Source organism: Staurois parvus, unplaced genomic scaffold (genome assembly GCF_062004578.1).
Source record: "Staurois parvus isolate SC_StPar_1 unplaced genomic scaffold, SC_StPar_1.0 ptg000022l, whole genome shotgun sequence".
Classification (NCBI taxonomy): domain Eukaryota; kingdom Metazoa; phylum Chordata; class Amphibia; order Anura; family Ranidae; genus Staurois; species Staurois parvus.
In genome coordinates this window covers 893,348-912,962 of record NW_028317818.1, presented here as the reverse complement: position 1 = coordinate 912,962, position 19,615 = coordinate 893,348, and the positions used below count along the sequence as shown (strand labels likewise).

At 44.4% G+C, this 19,615-nt stretch overlaps 1 protein-coding gene across 1 annotated transcript in view; it reads left to right on the top strand.

The window, feature by feature from the left end:
* The first annotated feature begins 479 nt into the window (after positions 1-479).
* Positions 480-19,615, top strand: part of LOC149472136 (acyl-coenzyme A amino acid N-acyltransferase 2-like) — a 35,332-nt gene continuing 16,196 nt past the window's right edge. The window contains exon 1 of the mRNA XM_089691506.1: positions 480-551. The gene's annotated coding sequence lies outside the window, so the exon portion shown is untranslated. The remainder of the gene's footprint in view (positions 552-19,615) is intronic.

Genomic DNA, 19,615 nt, shown 5'->3' with positions numbered 1-19,615 from the left:
GCCCAGAGTTGTTTTAAAGGTCTGTATTGCAGTAATCTTAACAATCAGCATGTGAAGCCTAATCAGGTTTATGTTTTTATTTTGACAAAACAATCAACACATAAATAACCCTTGGTAATACTGTACATAACGAGCAGGGACCTGTTTCCTCTTGTACCAAACTGAATTGTAACTGTAATGTCTACTTTCATTTTGGAAAGCGCTGCGCAAACTGTTGGTGCTATATAAATTCTGTATAATAATAATAATATATATATTAACTGCAAGAGAATAGGACTTGCCTGTGCCTTTCTTTCCCTGTGAACTATGTTCACCCTATTTTATGGTGTCACAGAGAAGAAAAGTATGGTGAAAGAATGTAAAAAGAAATGGATATCACACTGCAAAACTGCAGTTATTGAACCAAAGTTCATGTAGCTGTAAAGCTAAGGCTTATACAATGTAAATTGTACTATGACCTGTTCACATTACATAAGGGATGGTAACTGGAAGCTAAAACATTTCTCAGAAGAAGCAGCTGAAAGCAGCGTCCCCAACGTACAGGCAGAACAGTAAGTATTCAGCGTGATATGATTTGTTTGTGTTAGGTCTGTGTTCTTCCACTATTTCTACGACATTCTATTCATTTTGTGTAGTCTTTTTAATACAGAGGTAAACCATGTACATGGTTCAGCCCTAAAGCTCTTCTGTGGCAGAAGCTTTTTGCTAAACTTTTGGGTATTTTATTATCTCATTTTTCTTTCAGATGTGAAGCAAAGTATAAAACAAATCCTTTTAGGTTGCTGCTGTCACCCGCATAACACAGCTTGATATGTGTTCACATGGTCTGAACTACAATGTCCAATTATTCAGTGTGGTCCCCCTCCCCATCCTTAAAACACCACTTAAAAATACCTGTGGGGAGAAAAGTTAGATAATATTCTTACCTTCCACCTGGCTTCTGCCTGCTGGGCCTAGGCAAGGGTGATGTCGCCATTCTTCCGACAAGATTCTGAGGAGCACCGAGTAGCCAAAATCACGAGTTGAAAATCCTGCAGCATCTTCTCGCGAGATTTGGAGTACTTGAGCGTTCCCTGAAATCTTGTCTACAGGGTGATAATGTCACCTCTTCCACTACAGAAACAGGAGAAAGGTGAAATTATTCAATCTTTCCTCCTCCTCTTCCCCCCACAGATGTGTTTTTTTTTTATTTTTCATTGTACCATAAAAAATGCAAAGGGAACCACACTTAAAATGCAGATCTTCCTTGGAATACAAGGTCCGCTTTAAAGATTTATTCTAGGCAAGAATGAAAAGCATTCAGTGAGCTATTGACTGCATCCAGTAATAACATGAAATATGCTACAATTAGAAAGTTAACCCCTTGATGACTAGAATTAATAGATTAATTTTTCCAGGCACAGTTTCCCTTGCTGGTAAAATGTTAATTAACATTCCACATTTGAACTAACCACCACAGACTAACAATCAGGGAACTAATCAGTGTGATTCCAGATTGTATGATCACACTGTGCCTCTCTCTCTCTTTATGCACCTATTGTGACCAGAACAAAGAGTGTTTAGTTAAAAATAATTACAGTTTGTGAATTTTTTTTACTTTTGATGAAAAACTGTAATGTAAAAGGAACCAAATTTGCATTTCTCCTATGTTTGTGAGGAAATGTGGCTTGAATCTGCAAGGAGTAGGAAGCTTGTAATGAGTGCTCTGATTAGCACACATCTTCTGTACATCCTGTGCTTTTTTTCTGTGATCTGTCCTGCTTCTAACCTCTGTCATGGCCATGTCATAACCAAGATTTCTCCCATGGAGTCCCACCAAACTGGATCAAATCATGGATCAAAATATCATCAACAAGACCCAAGATGCTACTGGGTCAACAACAGCGGAAAGTGAGCACCTGCTCCTGTGCCTGACCAGGCCACACCCAGTACTGCCTATATGGTTGAGTACTTGAGGCAATTCCATTTGCAAGACAACCTTAATCTCTATAACAAAGGATATTAAGGTGGATGTCTCCCTCATCTGCTAACATCTTTACAGGCTCTGGGAAAGAGTATTGAAGTCAGAGGTTTGCATGAGCCACGCAGAATATCAACTCCCACCGGCGGTCATCTTGCTGCTCAACGCATGCTTCCACCCACTGTCCACAGTGGAACTGTCAGCAATCCCACATAACTGTATAGCTAGTTAACCCTTCCCTATGCTATCCAAAACATAAAAAATATTCTTTGGCTGGAGTTACACTTACAAATGTACCTGTTCCAACTTACATTCAAGTTCAGCTTAAGAACACACCTACAGAACCTATCTTGTTGGTAACCCGGGGACTGCTTTTATTGATTTACCTGAAGGGGCAGACTCAGTGAGCTTCCTTGAACACCTATTGATTGATACCTACTCCTGAGGTCACTTTTCCTCTGCTTTTGCAGTGGATTGTGCATGCCACATGCCTCTAACCACCATCTCCTAGAGTTGCACCACATACCCTCATATTGCAGATCCTCAGTTATATTCCTTTTTTAAAATACCTCACTAGCTTTTTTCTCTTGAAACCCAGTGCCAGTAGACCAGATTCCTAAGGTGAGAAATGCAAAATGTGCATTAAATATACTATGATGTACCTGGCCAAGCTCCATGGAGTCAAATGCACTTCTTCACCACACCAGTGGAGCCAATCCAATAGATCAAGCAAATAAACATATGACAAAGACTACCAGACACTATATATAATGTCCCCTCCTAAGCTATAATGTTCTACTTCTGAAACCCAATCACCCTAACTGATATGACCTGTGCCCTCAACCTCAGCGGGGTTGGTTCTCATGTCTCTTGTTGTATTTTTTGTGTTTGATACTTCTATCCTCATTGCATCAAATACTTTGATTCTAAATTTGTCTGTCCCCTGCCAATAGCTCATATTCTCTACATCCACTTATCTTGGGAATATACTTCCTAATCACTTTGCATCACTAAAGCCTGAAAGTACAATGAAAATACACACATCTCCTGCTGTGAAGTGAGTGAGCTAGAACTCTTTCCCCTAGAGAATGACCTCCTTTTGCACAAAGAGAGGACCACAACTTACATGTACCACCTGAGCAGATAGATGAGAGATGAAAGGAATATACCATCAGGACCCTAGATCTTTTTTTACAGCTCTGCTGTGTCATGCAAATGTTTGCTTTACTTAAAAATGGATTCCTGTTGTTTTGCTGTAATTGCCTTGTTAGTGTTCTAGATCTTCTTCTTTTAAAAAAAACTTTATTCATTGTTTTGCACAGATGCCAGCACATGTAAATCTGAGAAAATAAGATGTGGTCAGGTACAATGTGCCTATACCCTATTTGTCCAGTTGGTATTCCTCTTTTTCTTTAATTTCCATTAGCAAACACAGCTTCTTGGAATTTAGTTCATGGAATGTTGGAGGCCTTTACAAGAGAACTAAATGTATGGCAGCTCTGAGCTTTTTTTTTTTGAAGAAACAAAAAAGCTAATGCTTTAGTTTTTGGAGACTTATATTGAGGGTGCTCATCTATACAGGGTGCTGAAATGTCCCTATTTCAGCTGGGCTTACCACACGAATCATAGCTCTAACAAAACATTTTGAAATGTATGAAACTGACTGGTGGTTGTGACAACTGATAAAAGGTTCCTGTAGTTCTTACAGCTGTAAGATAATGGTTTTTCATCTCAATAGGTTGTAGACTTTGCCAAACAGCTTACCTTGGTCTCACTGACTCCCTAGGCTCTGGGATTTGTAAGGATGCATGTTTTTGCTGACCTATGTATTGCTTTTCTCCTCACATAATGCCTTTGTCCTTACCTAATGCATGGCCCAATGTAGCTTTCAATGCACATTTTGCTGATAATTTGTGATTTGCTTAATTTTCCACAAGTTTTAGAAATTGTACTTTCTAAGACCAAGTAAAAGTGCTACAGCGGGAAAAATAAGTATTGAACATGTCACCATTTATCTCAGTAAATATATTTCTAAAGGTGCTATTGACATGAAGTTTTCACCACATGTTGAACAACCCATGCAATCCATACATACAAAGAAACCAAAAGAAGTTCAGAAATTAAGTTTTATGTGTAATAAAATGGAATGAGATAGGGAAAAAAACACAAACACTAACTTAAATGTATTTAATACTTCATACAAAATTCTTTGTTGTAATGACAGCTTTGAGATGTCTGTATGGAGAAACTAGTCACATGCATTGCTCAGGTGTGATTTTGGCCCATTCTTCCACACAGTCTTCAAATCTTGAAGGTTTTGTGGGCCTCTTCTATGAACTCTGATCTTTAGTTCTTTCCATAGATTTTCTATTGGATTCAAGTCAGGGGATTGGGTGGGCCATTCTTGCAGCTTTATAGTCGTTCTTTGAAACCAATTGAGTGTTTCCTTGGCTTTGTGTTTCTGATCATTGTCTTGCTAAAATGTCCACCCTTGTTTCATCTTCATCATCCTGGTAGATGGCAGCAGATTTTTTATCAAGAATGTCTTAGTCCATTTTTCCATTCATCCTTTCTTCAATGAAATGAAATGTGCCAGTACTGTAAACTGAACAACAGCCCCAAACCATGATGTTTCCATCTCAAAACCTCACTGTTGGTATGGTGTTTTAGGGGTGATGCGCTGTGCTATTTGACCTCCAAACATGGCGTGTATTATGACATCCAAACAGTTTAATTTTGGTCTCCTCTTACCAGACTATATTCTCCCAGTATTTCACAGGATTGTCTAAATGTTGTTCAGAAAACTTTAAACAAACTTCAACATGTTTTTTCTTCAATAATGGAGTCTTGCATGGTGAGCATACATACAGGTCATGGCGGTTGAGTGCATTACTTATTGGTCTTTTTGAAAAAATTGTTCCTGCTAATTCCAGGTTTTTCTGAAGCTCTCCACAAGTGGTCCTTGGCTCTTGGACAACTCTTCTGATATTTCTTTTCACTCCTCTGTCAGAAAACTTGTGAAGAGCACATGGTCATGGCCGGCTTATGGTATTATGATCCACTTTCGGATTATGGCCCCAACAGTGCTTACTGGAACATTCAGACATTTAGAAATCCTCCTGTAACCAATGCCATCAGTATGTTTTGCAAAAATAAGGTTGCAAAGGGCTTGAGAGAGCTCTTTGGTAATGAGGTAACACCTTGGTAATGAGATTCCTTTTTATAAGGCATCACTTGTCACTGAACCAGCTGATGTTAATTTGCTCTGACAAGGGGCAGGATTGCTTTCTCATTACTGATAGATTTCAGCTGGTGTCTTGGCTGTCCATGTCTTTTTGCACCTCCCTTTCTTCATGTGTTCAATACTTTTTCCTAGTGTCATTGCATTTTATTACATATAAGTTAATTTCTGAACTTACTGTTTTGGTTTCTTTGTTTGTATGGATTGCATGGGTTTTTACCAACATGTGGTGAAAATTTCATGTCAAAAGCACCTTTAGAAATATATTTACTGAGAAAAATGGTGACGTGTTCAATACTTAGTTTACCCGCTGTATATGGTTCTGTGAAGTTGTTCTCTTTAAAATATACATTGAAAGGAAGATGATACAGTACCACTGCACACTCTTGAGACTTTTTGTAGTACAATATTTTTACATGTTCCTCAGATTTTCATTATGTGGTGTACAGTAGTTGATGAAAACTTACAATTATTAAGTTTTCTTCGTTAAGACATAGAAACCTGGTGTAGGAGGGCCAATAAGTCATGCTCATGTTTACGTTTCTTCTTGTTTAAAGTTTTTATTGATAATGTAGATGCATAAGTACAACAAATAGGTCAGAAGACCAAAATGAGGCATATGAAAACATACACTATATTGCCAAAAGTATTGGGACACCCTTCCTAATCATTGGATTCAGGTGTTCCAATCACCTTCATGGCCACAGGTGATGGCCCCTTCCTGTTCCAACATGACTGCACATCAGTGCACAAAACAAAGTCCATAAGAACATGGATGAGCAAGTTTGGGGTGAGGAACTTGACTGGCCTGCACAGAATCCTGACCTTAACCCGATAGAACACGTTTGGGATGTATTAGAGCGGAGACAGTGAGCCAGGCCTTCTCGACCAACATCAGTGCCTGATCTCACAAATGCGCTTCTGGAAGAATGGTCAAACATTCCCATAGACACACTCCTAAACCTTGTGGACAGCCTTCCCAGAAGAGTTTAAGCTGTTATAGCTGCAAAGGGTGGGCCAACTCAATGTTGAACCCTACGGACTAAGACTGGGATGCCATTAAAGTTCATGTGCGTGTAAAGGCAGGTATCCTAATACTTTTGGCAATATAGTGTATGTTTAGTACATGTTTTAATACACTGTTTGTGGCTAGGCCACTCCAGGACCTTAATGTGCTTCTTCTTGAGCCACTCCTTTATTGCCTTGGCCGTGTGTTTTGGGTCATTGTCATGCTGGAATATACATCCACGACCCATTTTCAATGCCCTGGCTGACCGAAGAAGGTTCTCACCCAAGATTTGATGGTACATTGCCCCTTCTATTGTCCCTTTGATGCGGTGCAGTTGTCCTGTCCCCTTAGCACAGCGGTTCTCAACCTGTGGGTCGTGACCCCTTTGGGGGTCGAACGACCATTTTACAGGGGTCGCCTAAGAACAACGGAAAACACATATTTCCTATGGTCTTAGGAACCGAGACACGGCTCCTTTATCCGTCTCCAGTCGATGTGTGCGGGATGACATGCTGCCCCTGTCATCTGGCCACACCCCCAGGATCACTCAACAGCTCCGCCTCCTCGTCGGTGATTGGCCGCCGGAACTGTAGCTCAGGAGAGGCACACCGGCGAGGATGTGGAGCTTGGAGAGGAGGAGCTGAGCGGCAACTCTAAAATCAAAGAAGATCGAGTGAGGGAGCTGCCGGAGCGAGTGAAAAGGAGAGCGGCCGGAGAAAGAAGACAGCTAACTGGTAAAAGTCTGTACCATGCAGATGGTGCTGCTGCAGCCAGGTATGCTGGCTGTAGATGGGAGAGGGAGGAAGGGAGCAAGCCCTGACTGAAACAGGGGTCAGCAAGGTAAGTATCATTGGTGTCAGTGGGAGGAAAAGTGCCCCATCATTGGTGTCACTAATACCAATGATGGGGCACTATTCCTCCCTCTGACACAATGATGGGGCACTATTTCCCCCCCACTGACACCAATGATGGGGCACTATTCCTCCCCCCACTGACACCAACGATGGGACACTATTCCTCCCCCCACTGACACCAACGATGGGGCACTATTCCTCGCCCCACTGACACCAACGATGGGGCACTATTCCTCCCCCCACTGACACCAACGATGGGGCACTATTCCTCCCCCCACTGACACCAATGATGGGGCACTATTTCCCCACCCACTGACACCAATGATGGGGCACTATTTCCCCACCCACTGACACCAATGATGGGGCACTATTCCCCCCCCCACTGGCACCAATGATGGGGCACTATTCCCCCCCCACTGGCACCAATGATGGGGCACTATTCCCCCCTCACTGACACCAATGATGGAACACTATTCCCCCCCCACATTGACATCAATGATGGGGCACTATTCCTCCCACACTGATACCAGTGATTGGGCACTATTCCTCCCACTGATACCAATGATGGGGCACTATTCCTCCCACTGACACCAACGATGTGGCACTATTCCTCCCACTGATACCAATGATGGGACACTATTCCTCCCACTGATACCAATGATGGGACACTATTCCTCCCACTGACATCAGTGATGTGGCACTACTCCTCCCACTGACACCAATGATGTGGCACTACTCCTCCCACTGCAAAATTACAGTTATGAAGTAGCAACGAAAATAATTTTATGGTTGGGGGTCACCACAACATGAGGAACTGTATTAAAGGGTCGTGGCATTAGGAAGGTTGAGAACCACTGCCTTAGCAGAAAAACAGCCCCAACCAGTCCTCTTCTGCATCATTCAGATGTTCAGGGGCAAACTTCAGACAGGCCTGGACATGTGCTTTCTTGAGTAGAGGGACCTTGCGGGCACTGCAGGATTTCAATCCTTGTCGGCGTAGTGTGTTACCAATTGTTTTCTTGGTGACTGTGGTCCCAGCTGTGTGGAGATCATTGATAAGATCCTCACGTGTAGTTCTGGGATGATTCCTCACTGTTCATGATCATTGACACTCCACGAGGTGAGATCTTGCATGGTGCACCGGACCTAGGGAGACTGACAGTAGTTTTGTGTTTCTTCCATTTGCGAATGATTGCACCAACTGTTGTCACCTTCTCACCAAGCTGCTTGGCAATAGTTTGGTAGCCCAGTCCAGCCTTGTGTAGGTCTACAATCTTGTCCCTGACATTCTTGGACAGCTCTTTGGTCTTTGCCATGGTGGAGAGTTTGGAATCTGATTGTTTGAGTGCTCCTGTGGACAGGTGTCTTTTATACAGGTAACAAAATGAGATTAGCAGCACTCCCTTTAAGAGACTGCTTCTAATCTCAGCTTGTTACCTGTATGAAAGACACCTGGTAGCCAGAAATTCTGCTGAATGATAGGGGATCAAATACATATTTCCCTCATGAACATGCAAATCAGTGCATAATTTATTAGACATGCATTTCTTTTGAATTTTTTATTGGTATTCTGTCTCTCAGTGTTACAATACAGCTACCATTCGATTTTTAGACTGATAATTTCTTTGTGAGTGGGCAAACATTCAAAAACAGCAGGGGATCAAATACTTATTTCCTTCACTGTAGGTTATATTAACTTTTACAAGCAACGAAATTCACGGTGGCCACATATTTTTCAGTCACTTTAGCACATCCCATGCGTAGATTGAATATAACTTTACTTGCTTTATCAAATGATGATGGCCTCTGGCGCATCAGTTTGACCCTGGTGAGGGAGATCAGGTGCAAATCCGCTTAAAGAAAGCTGAAAGATGCTTACTAACTTTCTGAGAAGAGAAAGTAGGACTGATCGGTTGATTTCACCTTCACATTTGTTGCGGCTGAGGACCGCACTGGACTGACTCAATAAGTCACTGGCTGTGGGTGGGTGGTAAAGACGGCAAGCAGGAAGAAAACCCTTTCAGTGGTTTGTGCGCAATTGGTGAGAACTCTTGGGGCTTTGGCTGCTTCCTTCAAGTACGGCCTGAGGGCCATTTCCGAATGTAGACTATGAAAGGTAAGTAGAAAGGAGCACCCAGTTTCCAATAAGATACAAAGTTGAAAGTGAGGTTGAAAGCATTTATTAAAAAAGGGGGAGTCCCTGTTCCCCCAAAACACGTTGGCTTGATGTACGTGTTGCTGTTTTTAATAAACTCCTTTACATTTACTTTTCAATATGTATCTTTTGGACACTGGGCGCTACTTTCTACTTACCTTTCCAAGCCTGTATATTTGTTAATTGTCATTAAGACAGTAAATGATGGGTGTCACGGAGTGTCCGTGCCTTCCCCAAACCCCTTTGCCTGTCCCTCTGCCTGTCCCTTCACCCCTCCCTCCCCCCTTGCGGATTCCTCGCATCCTGCCAGCCTACATCAAAGGGCTGTGCAGGAAGGGAGGAAACTCCCCCTGTGGTGCGGTTAGCACCTTTCTGGCAAAGGGCCAGGGCGGTTAGCACCTTTCTGTCTCCGCGCACCCCCGGCGGGCACGAGGCCTTCCCGCATTCTACGCCCACCGGAGACAAAGGCCGCACTCCCTCAGCGCGGCCTGAGTGAGGGGGGGCGTGCCTCGCTGCCCCGGCAACCCAACGCTGGGCCGGCCATTGCCGGGGCAACCCAGAAGCATGGCTTTTAAAAAAGTTGGCGAGAGACCAGGCCGCTCTCTCTCTTCCTTCCGTGCTGTCCGGCCGCTCTCTCTCAGTCTTCCACCACTGCTGTCGTGGGAGGTCCGGGTGGGGACCGGGCCTCCGCAGCCATCCCCGCTGAACACTCTGCAGGAGCCCCCCTCCTCAAAGGTCAAGTCCCACAGCCAGGACTCCCGCTGCTGTCCCTGGCAAGCTGGCCTCTGCCTGCTACTCGTTGCTGTCCCTGGAAAAGCTGGCCGCTGTGAGGGACCCTGCCTGCTAATCGCTACTGTCCCTGGAAAAGCTGGCCACTGTGAGGGCCCCTGCCTGCTAATCGCTGCTGTCCCTGAAAAGCTGGCCGCTGTGAGGGCTGCTGTCTGTTGCTGAGGGTCCCTGGGAAGTCGCCCTGTCTGCTGATTGCTGGGTCCCTGGGAAGCTGCCCTGTCTGCTGACTGCTTCATCCCCGGCAGCTGCCTGCTGCTGAGCGTCCGCAAGTCGCCTACCTCACTGGAAGCCGCCTGCTGCCGAGCGTCCGCAAGCCACCTACCTCCCTGGAAGCCGCCTGCTGCTGTGAATTTGCAAGACGCCTATCGTGAGTGTCCCTAGAAGCCATGAACTGCCCCTATTGTGCGCACAGACCACCCTTGTCATGCACTGTCCCTATTGTGCGCACAGACCACCCTTGTCATGCACAGTCCCTATTGTGCGCACAGACCACCCTTGTCATGAACTATCCCTAGTGTGTGCACAGACCACCCTTGTCATGCACAGTCCCTATTGTGCGCACAGACCACCCTTGTCATGAACTGTCCCTAGTGTGTGCACAGACCACCCTTGTTGTGAACTGTCCCTAGTGTGCGCACAGACCACCCTTGTCATGAACTGTCCCTATTGTGCGCACAGACCACCCTTGTCATGAACTGTCCCTAGTGTGCGCTCAGACCCCCTTGTCATGAGCTTCCCTATTGTGTGCTCAGACTACCCTTGTTTGAACCGCCCCATGGCGTGCCCGGGGTATAGCTACCTGGACTGCCCCCTTGGGTGCGTGAGCCATTGCTATCTTCTGAGTCCCTGTGAGCCTGTTGTCCCTATAAAACTGTGTGGGAGCTGTGCTGAGGCCAGGCCCCACAGCCAGAGTCCCATTGAGTCCCCATGAGCTCGATGTCCCTAGAAAGCTGTGTGGGAGCTGCGCTAAGGCCAGACCCCAGAGCCAGAAACCCGTTGAGTCCCTATGAGGCTAACGTTGTCCCAAGTAAGCTGTGTGGGAGCTGTGTTGAGACCAGACTCCACAGCCAAGGTCCCGCTGAGTCCCGTGAACCTGATGTTGTCCCTAGTAAGCTGTGTGGGAGCTGTGCCGAGGCCAGACTCCATAGCCAAAGTCCCGCTGAGTCCCCGTGAGCCTGATGTTGTCCCTAGTAAGCTGTGTGGGAGTTGTGTTGAGATCAGACTCTACAGCCAGAGTCCCGTTGAGTCCCCGGGAGCCCGACGTCCCTAGAAAGCTGGGTGGGAACTATGCTGCGGTCAGCCCCCCTAGTCAAGGTCCTGCTGAGTCCCCGTGAGCCTGTTGTCCCTAGAAAGCTGTGTGGGAGCTGTGCTGAGGCCAGGCCCCACAGCCAGAGTCCCGTTGAGTCCACATGAGCCTGAAGTTGTCCCTAGTAAGCTGTGTGGGAGCTGGGTTGAGACCAGACTCCACAGCCAGGGTCCTGCTGAGTCCCCATGAGCCTGATGTTGTCCCTAGTAAGCTGTGTGGGAGCTGTGCTGAGTCCAGACCCCACAGCCAAAGTCCCGTTGAGTCCCCGTGAGCCTGATGTTGTCCCTAGTAAGCTGTGTGGGAGCTGTGTTGAGACCAGACTCCACAGCCAAAGTCCCGTTGAGTCCCCGTGAGCCTGATGTTGTCCTTAGTAAGCTGTGTGGGAGCTGTGCCGAGGCCAGACTCCACAGCCAAAGTCCCGTTGAGTCCCTGTGAGCCTGACGTTGTCCCTAGTAAGCTGTGTGGGAGCTTTGTTGAGACTAGACTCCACAGCCAAGATCCCGCTGAGTCCCCGTGAGCCGGATGTTGTCCCTAGTAAGCTGTGTGGGAGCTGTGCTGAGGCCAGACTCCACAGCCAAAGTCCCATTGAGTCCCCGTGAGCTTGATGTTATCCCTAGTAAGCCGTGGGGAGCTGTGTTGAGACCAGACTCCACAGCCACGGTCCTGTTGAGTCCCCGTGAGCCTGATGTTGTCCCTAGAAAGCTGTGTGGGGGTTGTGCTGAGGTCAGACCCCATCGCCAAGGTCCCGTTGAGTCCCTGTGAGCCCGCTTACTGTGGGTGTCCCTACAGGCCGCATGTCGCGGAGTACCATGAACTGTCCTGATTGAGTGTCTTTCATAGTTCAATAAAGCTTTGTGTGTTCCCCATCTTTGTGTGTTCTGTCCTGCCTATGCTTCCGTCACAATGGGAAATCCAAAAGTTTACAGCTGTCACTGGAACAGCAAGTAAGAGTCAATCTGCCAATAGGGATAACTGTTTCAGTAAAATTTTAGTGGGGAATTCCCCTTACTTTGTAGGGATTTCCAGCAGCTTCCTATTGCATCTCTGGGAAGAAAGTAAAGAGAAATCTTCCCAACGGGACACAGCAAAAAATAAACTGACTGAGGGTCTAAAAACTAAAATAAAAAGTTTAAGCTACACATACATTTAAGTGTAGGTTAAACAAAATTGAATGACCTAAACAGAAAGTTTAGAAAGAGCTGTGTAAAGAAAATAAAAATTGGGTGAGGGAAAAACATACTTAAATAAGTAAAGAAAGGATTTAGATTGCAGTAATGATTTAACCTTCAAATCTCATACGATGGCAAAAGTGAGAATAACTACAAGTCACAAAGTAGTCTGCAACAGCAAGGACTCTCCTAAGCAGCAGTATCACACAGACCAATGTTTTCAGGTGTGGTGTCTAAGTTCCTCTGCAGAAGCACAAAGTGGCAAGGTTGAGGACCAGCAAATGCTATGAAAACATGAGTGCAGCAGATAAGAGATATTTTAAGCCTACTTCCCTTCAAAATCAGAAGATATCCAATGGGGAAAACACAGAGACGTTGGTACACCGATCAACAGTTCACAAAAGTCTTATCAGAACTTGTCTTCATCAAAGAATTGCAACCAAAATGTGAATCATTTAAGCCAAATTACTTATGCGCTCTAAAGGAACGGCATACCCATGCCATTCCTTCAAAGCACCATTCCATGTCCCGAGACTCCTGTGCATGCATTGTCCCAGCTCGCAGAAGAAAAGGAGGGCGCCAGGTCATGAGGAGTAAATTCAATGAACAGAAGACTTACATCTGGGGTTCCTCCAGTCGGCATGTGGAGTGGAAGGACCAGCAGAGGAGCAGGATGGTAGTGCAATCATGTGGATGGAACGGTGACGGCCATGGGACCATGCAGGGAGCCGCCTGTAACTCGATGATGTGTGTATAATGTTCCTGCCCGGCAGGGAGGATGACAGGTGCCGTGACATGTGGAAGCAGAGGAAAGGAGGAGCCAGGTGAGAATAAGATAAAAACAATGATGGCTTTAATGCAGAAGACTTACATATAAAAAACCTCCAATTGGCATGGGGAAATGAAGAACACGCAGAGCAGCAGGATCGTGGTCACTCAGGGGGATGGATCAGCGATAGCAGAGGGACCAAGCAGGGAGCCGCTCGCTGGCTCAGCAGTGACAGTTCAAAATTCCTGCCAAGCGGTGAAGGGGTTGACAGGTACTATGACAGGTGCCATAAATGGTCCGTGGACGGGGCTGCAACGCGTTTCAGAAGCTTGGCCTCCTTTGTCAAGCAAAGCACCCTGCCACCTCTTAAGTCTCATAGGATCTCCACCATCCCTGACGAGACTTGCCGGCTTCCATCCAGGTGCTTCAGCTCCATGGTCTGCCTCCTCTTCCTATTGTCCATCCTATGGACCATTCTACCCAGTGACTCCTCTTCATTAATTTCTCTGCTCAGTCATTTCCCTAATTTCCTTCCACTGTGCCCCATGTCACCATCCCATGCCATATCGTGTGAGCGCTGAATTTTTGTTCATTATTTATGAGCATTGTATGTAATATCATCACAACTCGACTAGTCAGATGCCCCGAGCTTGCAAAACCGGGTGCAGACCGGGTGAAGATGGAAGTCTCTACACCGGAGGGCTTCGTTTTCAGGTAAGCCCTTCATAACGTGCTAGTAGCACATTATGAAATTACCTTGCAGGAGTTTTTTTTTTTTTATCTGTGGTTTACTACTTCTTTAACTACATACAAAAAAAAAAGTACAGAGGTGCAGAAAAACAACAGCAGGTGCTCTGGTCTGATAAGTCAAAATACAAAATATATAAAGAATATGTATACCAAAAACATCTTTTTTTTGTAGTTTTTGATAGAATAGGTAAGCGCGGGGACAACATTTTGGATTTCCCCTCATTATTTTTCAATGACAATGATCACCAGTACAAAATAGAAGGTGAATCCTTCCTATGAGGACACAGATAGCAAGAAAAAGTTGACAGAGGGTCTACCCTTCCCTACTCTATCCAAAACTAAAAAAGAATTTGCCTAGAGATTTGTACATGGATGAGTGTCTACAGTCAAAAATCAAGCACAGTGGATGCAGATTGGGGGCTGCAGTTCTGCAAACTAAGTTGGTGGTCAAACTTGATGGCACTTTTAAGCCTGTAAAGTACTGTCAGATTCTTGTCTGTGATGCAATACCATCTGTTTGATATGAGATTGGTCCCATTTTCATTCGGTAGAATGACAATGAACCCAAACTAGGGATCTCACCTCATCCCTTTAAAAGCGAACACATATTCATTACACAGGTTCTGTGGCTGATTAAGTGGTAATTCAATTCACTTAGTGCCTTATCTGCATTAAATTAGCCTCAGAACCTGTGCAATGAATATGCGTTCGGTGTTAAAGCGATGAGGTGGCAACCCTAACCCAAACACATGGCAAAAATATAAATATCTGCAGTGACAAAAAAACAGGGAGCCTCACAACAGATGTTGGGCACTTCACTGATCTCAACATCATCAAGCCAATCCAAGTTTACTTGCAGAGACAAAGGGAAGCATGACAACCAATGTCAGCAGTGGAACATTGGTAAGTTCTTAAAAAGGAGCTACAGTCTGATGAGCCATATTATAATAACAACATAATTAACATGTCTGTAAATGACAATATCCACATTGGATACTGCTGCACATTTCCATTCTCAATTTACTTATCAAATCATTTGTTGTTTTATTCCCCTCGGATTCTGGCCATGGCTCAATGAATCTGTGGGCAGCTGAAGCCAGCTTGCATTCTTTTCTGGGTTTCTGTGCAGCAGGCTACCCAGCATGCACCTCCTGATTTTGCACCTATGCAGTAATGACACTGCAAGGTGCACTTTGAGAAGCCTTAGGTTAGATGCCCTAATACTCCTGGGCTCGATGACATGTACATTAGGGATGCACCGATACCATTTTTTTATCGGCAAGTAAGAGTACCAATACTTTCGGTCAAGTACTTGCAATACTGAGTACCGATACTTTGCGGTGTGATTTGCGTTATTGGATGCAATTTGCACCGCAAAGAATAGTATGTGACTTAAACAGGAATGTGATTTCTGTCCAAATCTCATGCGGTTTCCCCACCGCTTCTGTGTTAACTCAGGCTTCTCATAGCCCAAGTTCACACAGAGGCGGTGCGGGAAACCTCCCTGCAGGTAGCCCATGCTGAGTGAAAGTGATAGGAGAGGAGAGGAGAGAAAGCAGCGGGGAGTTGAAAAGCCTGGGTTCACACAGGAGTAGTGGGGAAACCGCATGAGATTTGGACAGAAGTCACATTCCTGTTCAAGTCACATGCTAATCTTTGCAGTGCAGTTTGTGATCATTAATGCAAATCACACCGCCAAGTATTGGTTAAGGTATTGGGAGTATTTTCACGAGTACTCACAAAAATACTCAGTATTGGCATACCAATACCGGTACTGGTGCATCCCCAATAAATATCCCAGAAGTCAATGAGGCAGGCTGATGATGTAGTCTGCAAGGCGACCAAGGCCAGACGTCCAGGGGAAACATATTAAAAAAATTTACTTTCTGACAATATTGCGAAGCATTACTATCCAAAGTTAGCAGCACTATCGGTGGGCATTACAATAAGTCTAAGTTAAAAATCTGTGAAACTCCGCTTTAAGCATGCCTGAAAAGCTACCATTATTATGTTTAGAAATTGCATGCAGGTGAACCTGTAGAGTTGCTGTTGTGTTAAAGAAAAATATTGGTCACACCAAAATTTATTTAATTTTTTTCCCTCTTTCTAGTACTTTTAAGCAGTTTATTAATACAAATACAGTATATTCATGGTATTCTTTTAAAAGCATCAGTCTATACAATATTTTTTCATAAGTTTCCAAAACTTTGCTCAGTCCTGTAAAAGTGTGAAAGATTGTGCTACTGAAAAATCTCTCCATTCAATTGCAAACTCCTTCAGCTACAGAATGCATTTCGTTAGTGCCCTTGGAGATAAGAAACAGTTCAATTATCAAGAGCAAAACTGTGAATCCCATGTTTTCTGGTTCATTCATTGGCACATTAACGCACAATTTCTGCCCAGCCTAGGGAGTATCAAGTTTTCTTCCCTTGAAGATATGATGTTCTCCTATTATTGTACAAAAAGGCTGCAAATGAGATAAAAATAAAGTTTCCCTTGTTTAAAGTTTTGAAAGTAAAGACAATTGCATTTCTAAGTTCAGGTTTTTATTTCTGCCCGTGACTTCACTAGGAAGACCTTTCCTTACTTCTTTTTCCTGTGACATCAGGGCAAGATTAGGGGAGAACAGCTGTCTCCGGGACAGGAAGCAACGAACAGCATTAAAGAATGTTGCAGATGTTCTAGTTTTTCCCCCTTTCTGCTACTTATGTGTTTTTTCTTTGTGTCCCTGTTGAAGAGATTTCCCAGCAGTTCCTGTCCTAAAAGGAAGTATGGGAAAATCTTACCAATAGGGACATATTAATAAAATGCAAAGTTTCTTTGCAGAAATAAGCTGTACCTCTTAGCTAACAAATGGCTCATAGAATGTAATCGTAAAGGCTGGGCCTCCTGCACCCAATCAAATCCATAAACAAGTAAAGAATGCTGGAGCCCAACCATCAACTTCAGATCCTTTATTGAGTAATACTTCACATTAGAGGCAAACTGACCATTCAGGCACTTGGGTAATGCCCAAGGGCCCAGGGCCAGTAGGGGACTCCATAAGAGGCTCCAGGTACCTAATACAGCAGGGTGAATTTGGCAGTCTGGGGTGATAGGTGCAGCGAGGGGGGGAGCAATTAAAAGTACCGATCTCCCTGTATGGCTTTCCATGAAGCAGCTGAAAGCCAATTCTCCTGCTCTCCCTCCCACGGCTTTAAGCTGCTTCACGGAAAGCCATACAGGGAGATTGGTGCTTGTAATTACACCTCCCCACTCACATTTACATATCTGTAAATCCTAGGGATGTTTTCCATCTGATCGCGATCCTTCAGGTGATCACATTGTGGCAGAGAGGTGTTTCACAGGAAGCAGCCGTCTGCCACAGGAACACGTGTGGAGTGCAAAATGGTGACAGGCCGGAAGTGATGTCAGCGGGAGAGTGTGATGATGTAGGAGTGAGCGGTAACGAGTTTCAAAGATTCCACTTTTTCGTCAGACCTAATTGGTTAATGGGAGTGATCGTCTTTTGTAAGGCTCCGAAGAGGGTGGAATCCACATGGATGGGACTCTAAGTTCTGAAGCAAGTTAAGGGAGAACTCCAACCACAGATTGCTTGTGCAGTACTGGACACAATGTAAATACAAGTTGTAGCCGAAAAAAATCTAACCTAAATTGCTCAAATAATGGTATTAATTTCAATTTCTTCGTTAAGGCCCTTAGGGGCTAAAGTATCCAGTGTAAAAATCCAGTATGTTTCCTGGCTACAAAATCATTGGAAATGTTCAGCTGGTGAGAAGGTGTCCAGTATGCACTCAGTGACCCACACGTGAAGATCCTGAGATGATTGATTGTGGTACTCTGAAAAATGGCATTGTACGCTGTGATTGGTGAGGCCATCTTCAACAAACATTACGATGCTCTCCAAACCTCTTGCGTAGAGTTCTGATGGTACATTCCACGTTGGTTTCTGTGGCAGACGGCAGCTTCCTGGAACTCCAGCAACACCGCTCGGCCACATTGTGATCACCTGAAGGACCGAGATCAGATGGGAGACATCCCTTGGATTTATGGATATGCCTATGACTTCTATTATTCAGTGAGTTGCCAATTGTACGTGTCTAATAAATTGTGAGCGTTTTACTGCTGCACTTAGTCAAGTGCCCTTCTGTGCTTCTCTTTCCACATATCTAAAGCGTTTCAGCTCACTCTTCTAGGGTGCTGCCATGGACGATGCATTTATTCATTTGACTACTTGGACTTTTATATGGACTATGAACTATAATAGTCATAAGTTTTCTAGCGCCATTTCCATTCTCCCTCCCAAATGCACACTGTCTGAGTTTGGGGTTGTACATGTACATCCACATGCCTGTCAAATTAGGATCTACCATTGTTGCACTTTCTTTAATGTAAGTTTATTCTTGTTTATTTATTTAGCTTAACATTTATTTTGATCATAGTGTAGAGAAATTCAATGAGGAACACGAGAAGTGTGGGCAGTATGTAGGTGGGGCTTTGTGTGGGTGTTGGTTGAGTGTGGGCAGGGATACAAGGGGCACATGATCTCCTATTGCCCGGGAGCCCCATGAGTTGTCAGTCCACCCCCTGCTTCACATCATTAGACAGTGTTTTATCACTATAAACAGATCAAACTGTGCAAATTCCCAATGCCTCTAATATACAAAGTTGCAAATATTAAATAAAAAAAGACTGCTTCCATGATGGCCGACAGCGCAATGACATCAGAGGGAGGCTCTGCCCAATGCGTTTCATCATCAAAAAACGTCTTCCAGGATGTCTTCTAGCCCCTAGAAGACATCGTTTGATGACAAAACGCATTGGGCGGAGCCTCCCTCTGACATCATCGTGCTGTCTGCCATCTTGGAAGCGTTTTTTTTTAATGCTTGTCAGTACCTTACAGCTTGTAAGTAGGATTTTATTTGCTCAAATAAACGATAGTCAAACTTATTGCACTATGAGAGGCATGTTTTTTCTTTCATGATATTATTTGGCATTGTATTGGAGTTCACATATTGGTTTGTGAGACTTGGGAGACCCTTGATCTGGTCATGGCATGGAGAATTGGATGACACCCTATATCGCAATGCTGGTTGAGGCCCCCTATAATTAAGGGGTCTCTGTTTCTGTTAAGCCTCCATTATTCACTTGGTGGTGGTGCACACATTGGTGAATAATCGGAAAATAGGATTCACAACATCAATATTATATTTACAGTATTGGAACAAGGCTTTCACCATTGGTTGTGGAGCTTTATATCCACACGAAGTTTACTGTGTTTTTGTATGGACTACATGTCACTATATATTTGTTTTTTTTATTGATTTGATCACTTTTTATGGGTATATGTGACCTCATAGCGAATAGGTATTGACTAGTGAAGTTTGTTAAAAAGCTATACAGAGTGCAATATTTTATAACAAGCGTTTTATTGCTGTTCAATGCTGTGATTTACTGTACTAATCAATAAAAGATCTTAAAGTTCTAGTTGATTTAAAAAGATTTAAAAGTCAGCAGCTACAAAAACTGTATCTCCTGACTTTTAAAATACAAATACCTGTTCTTCGGTCCAGTGGTGTCCTCACCATGGCTGGTTTCACCAGCCGTCTTCTC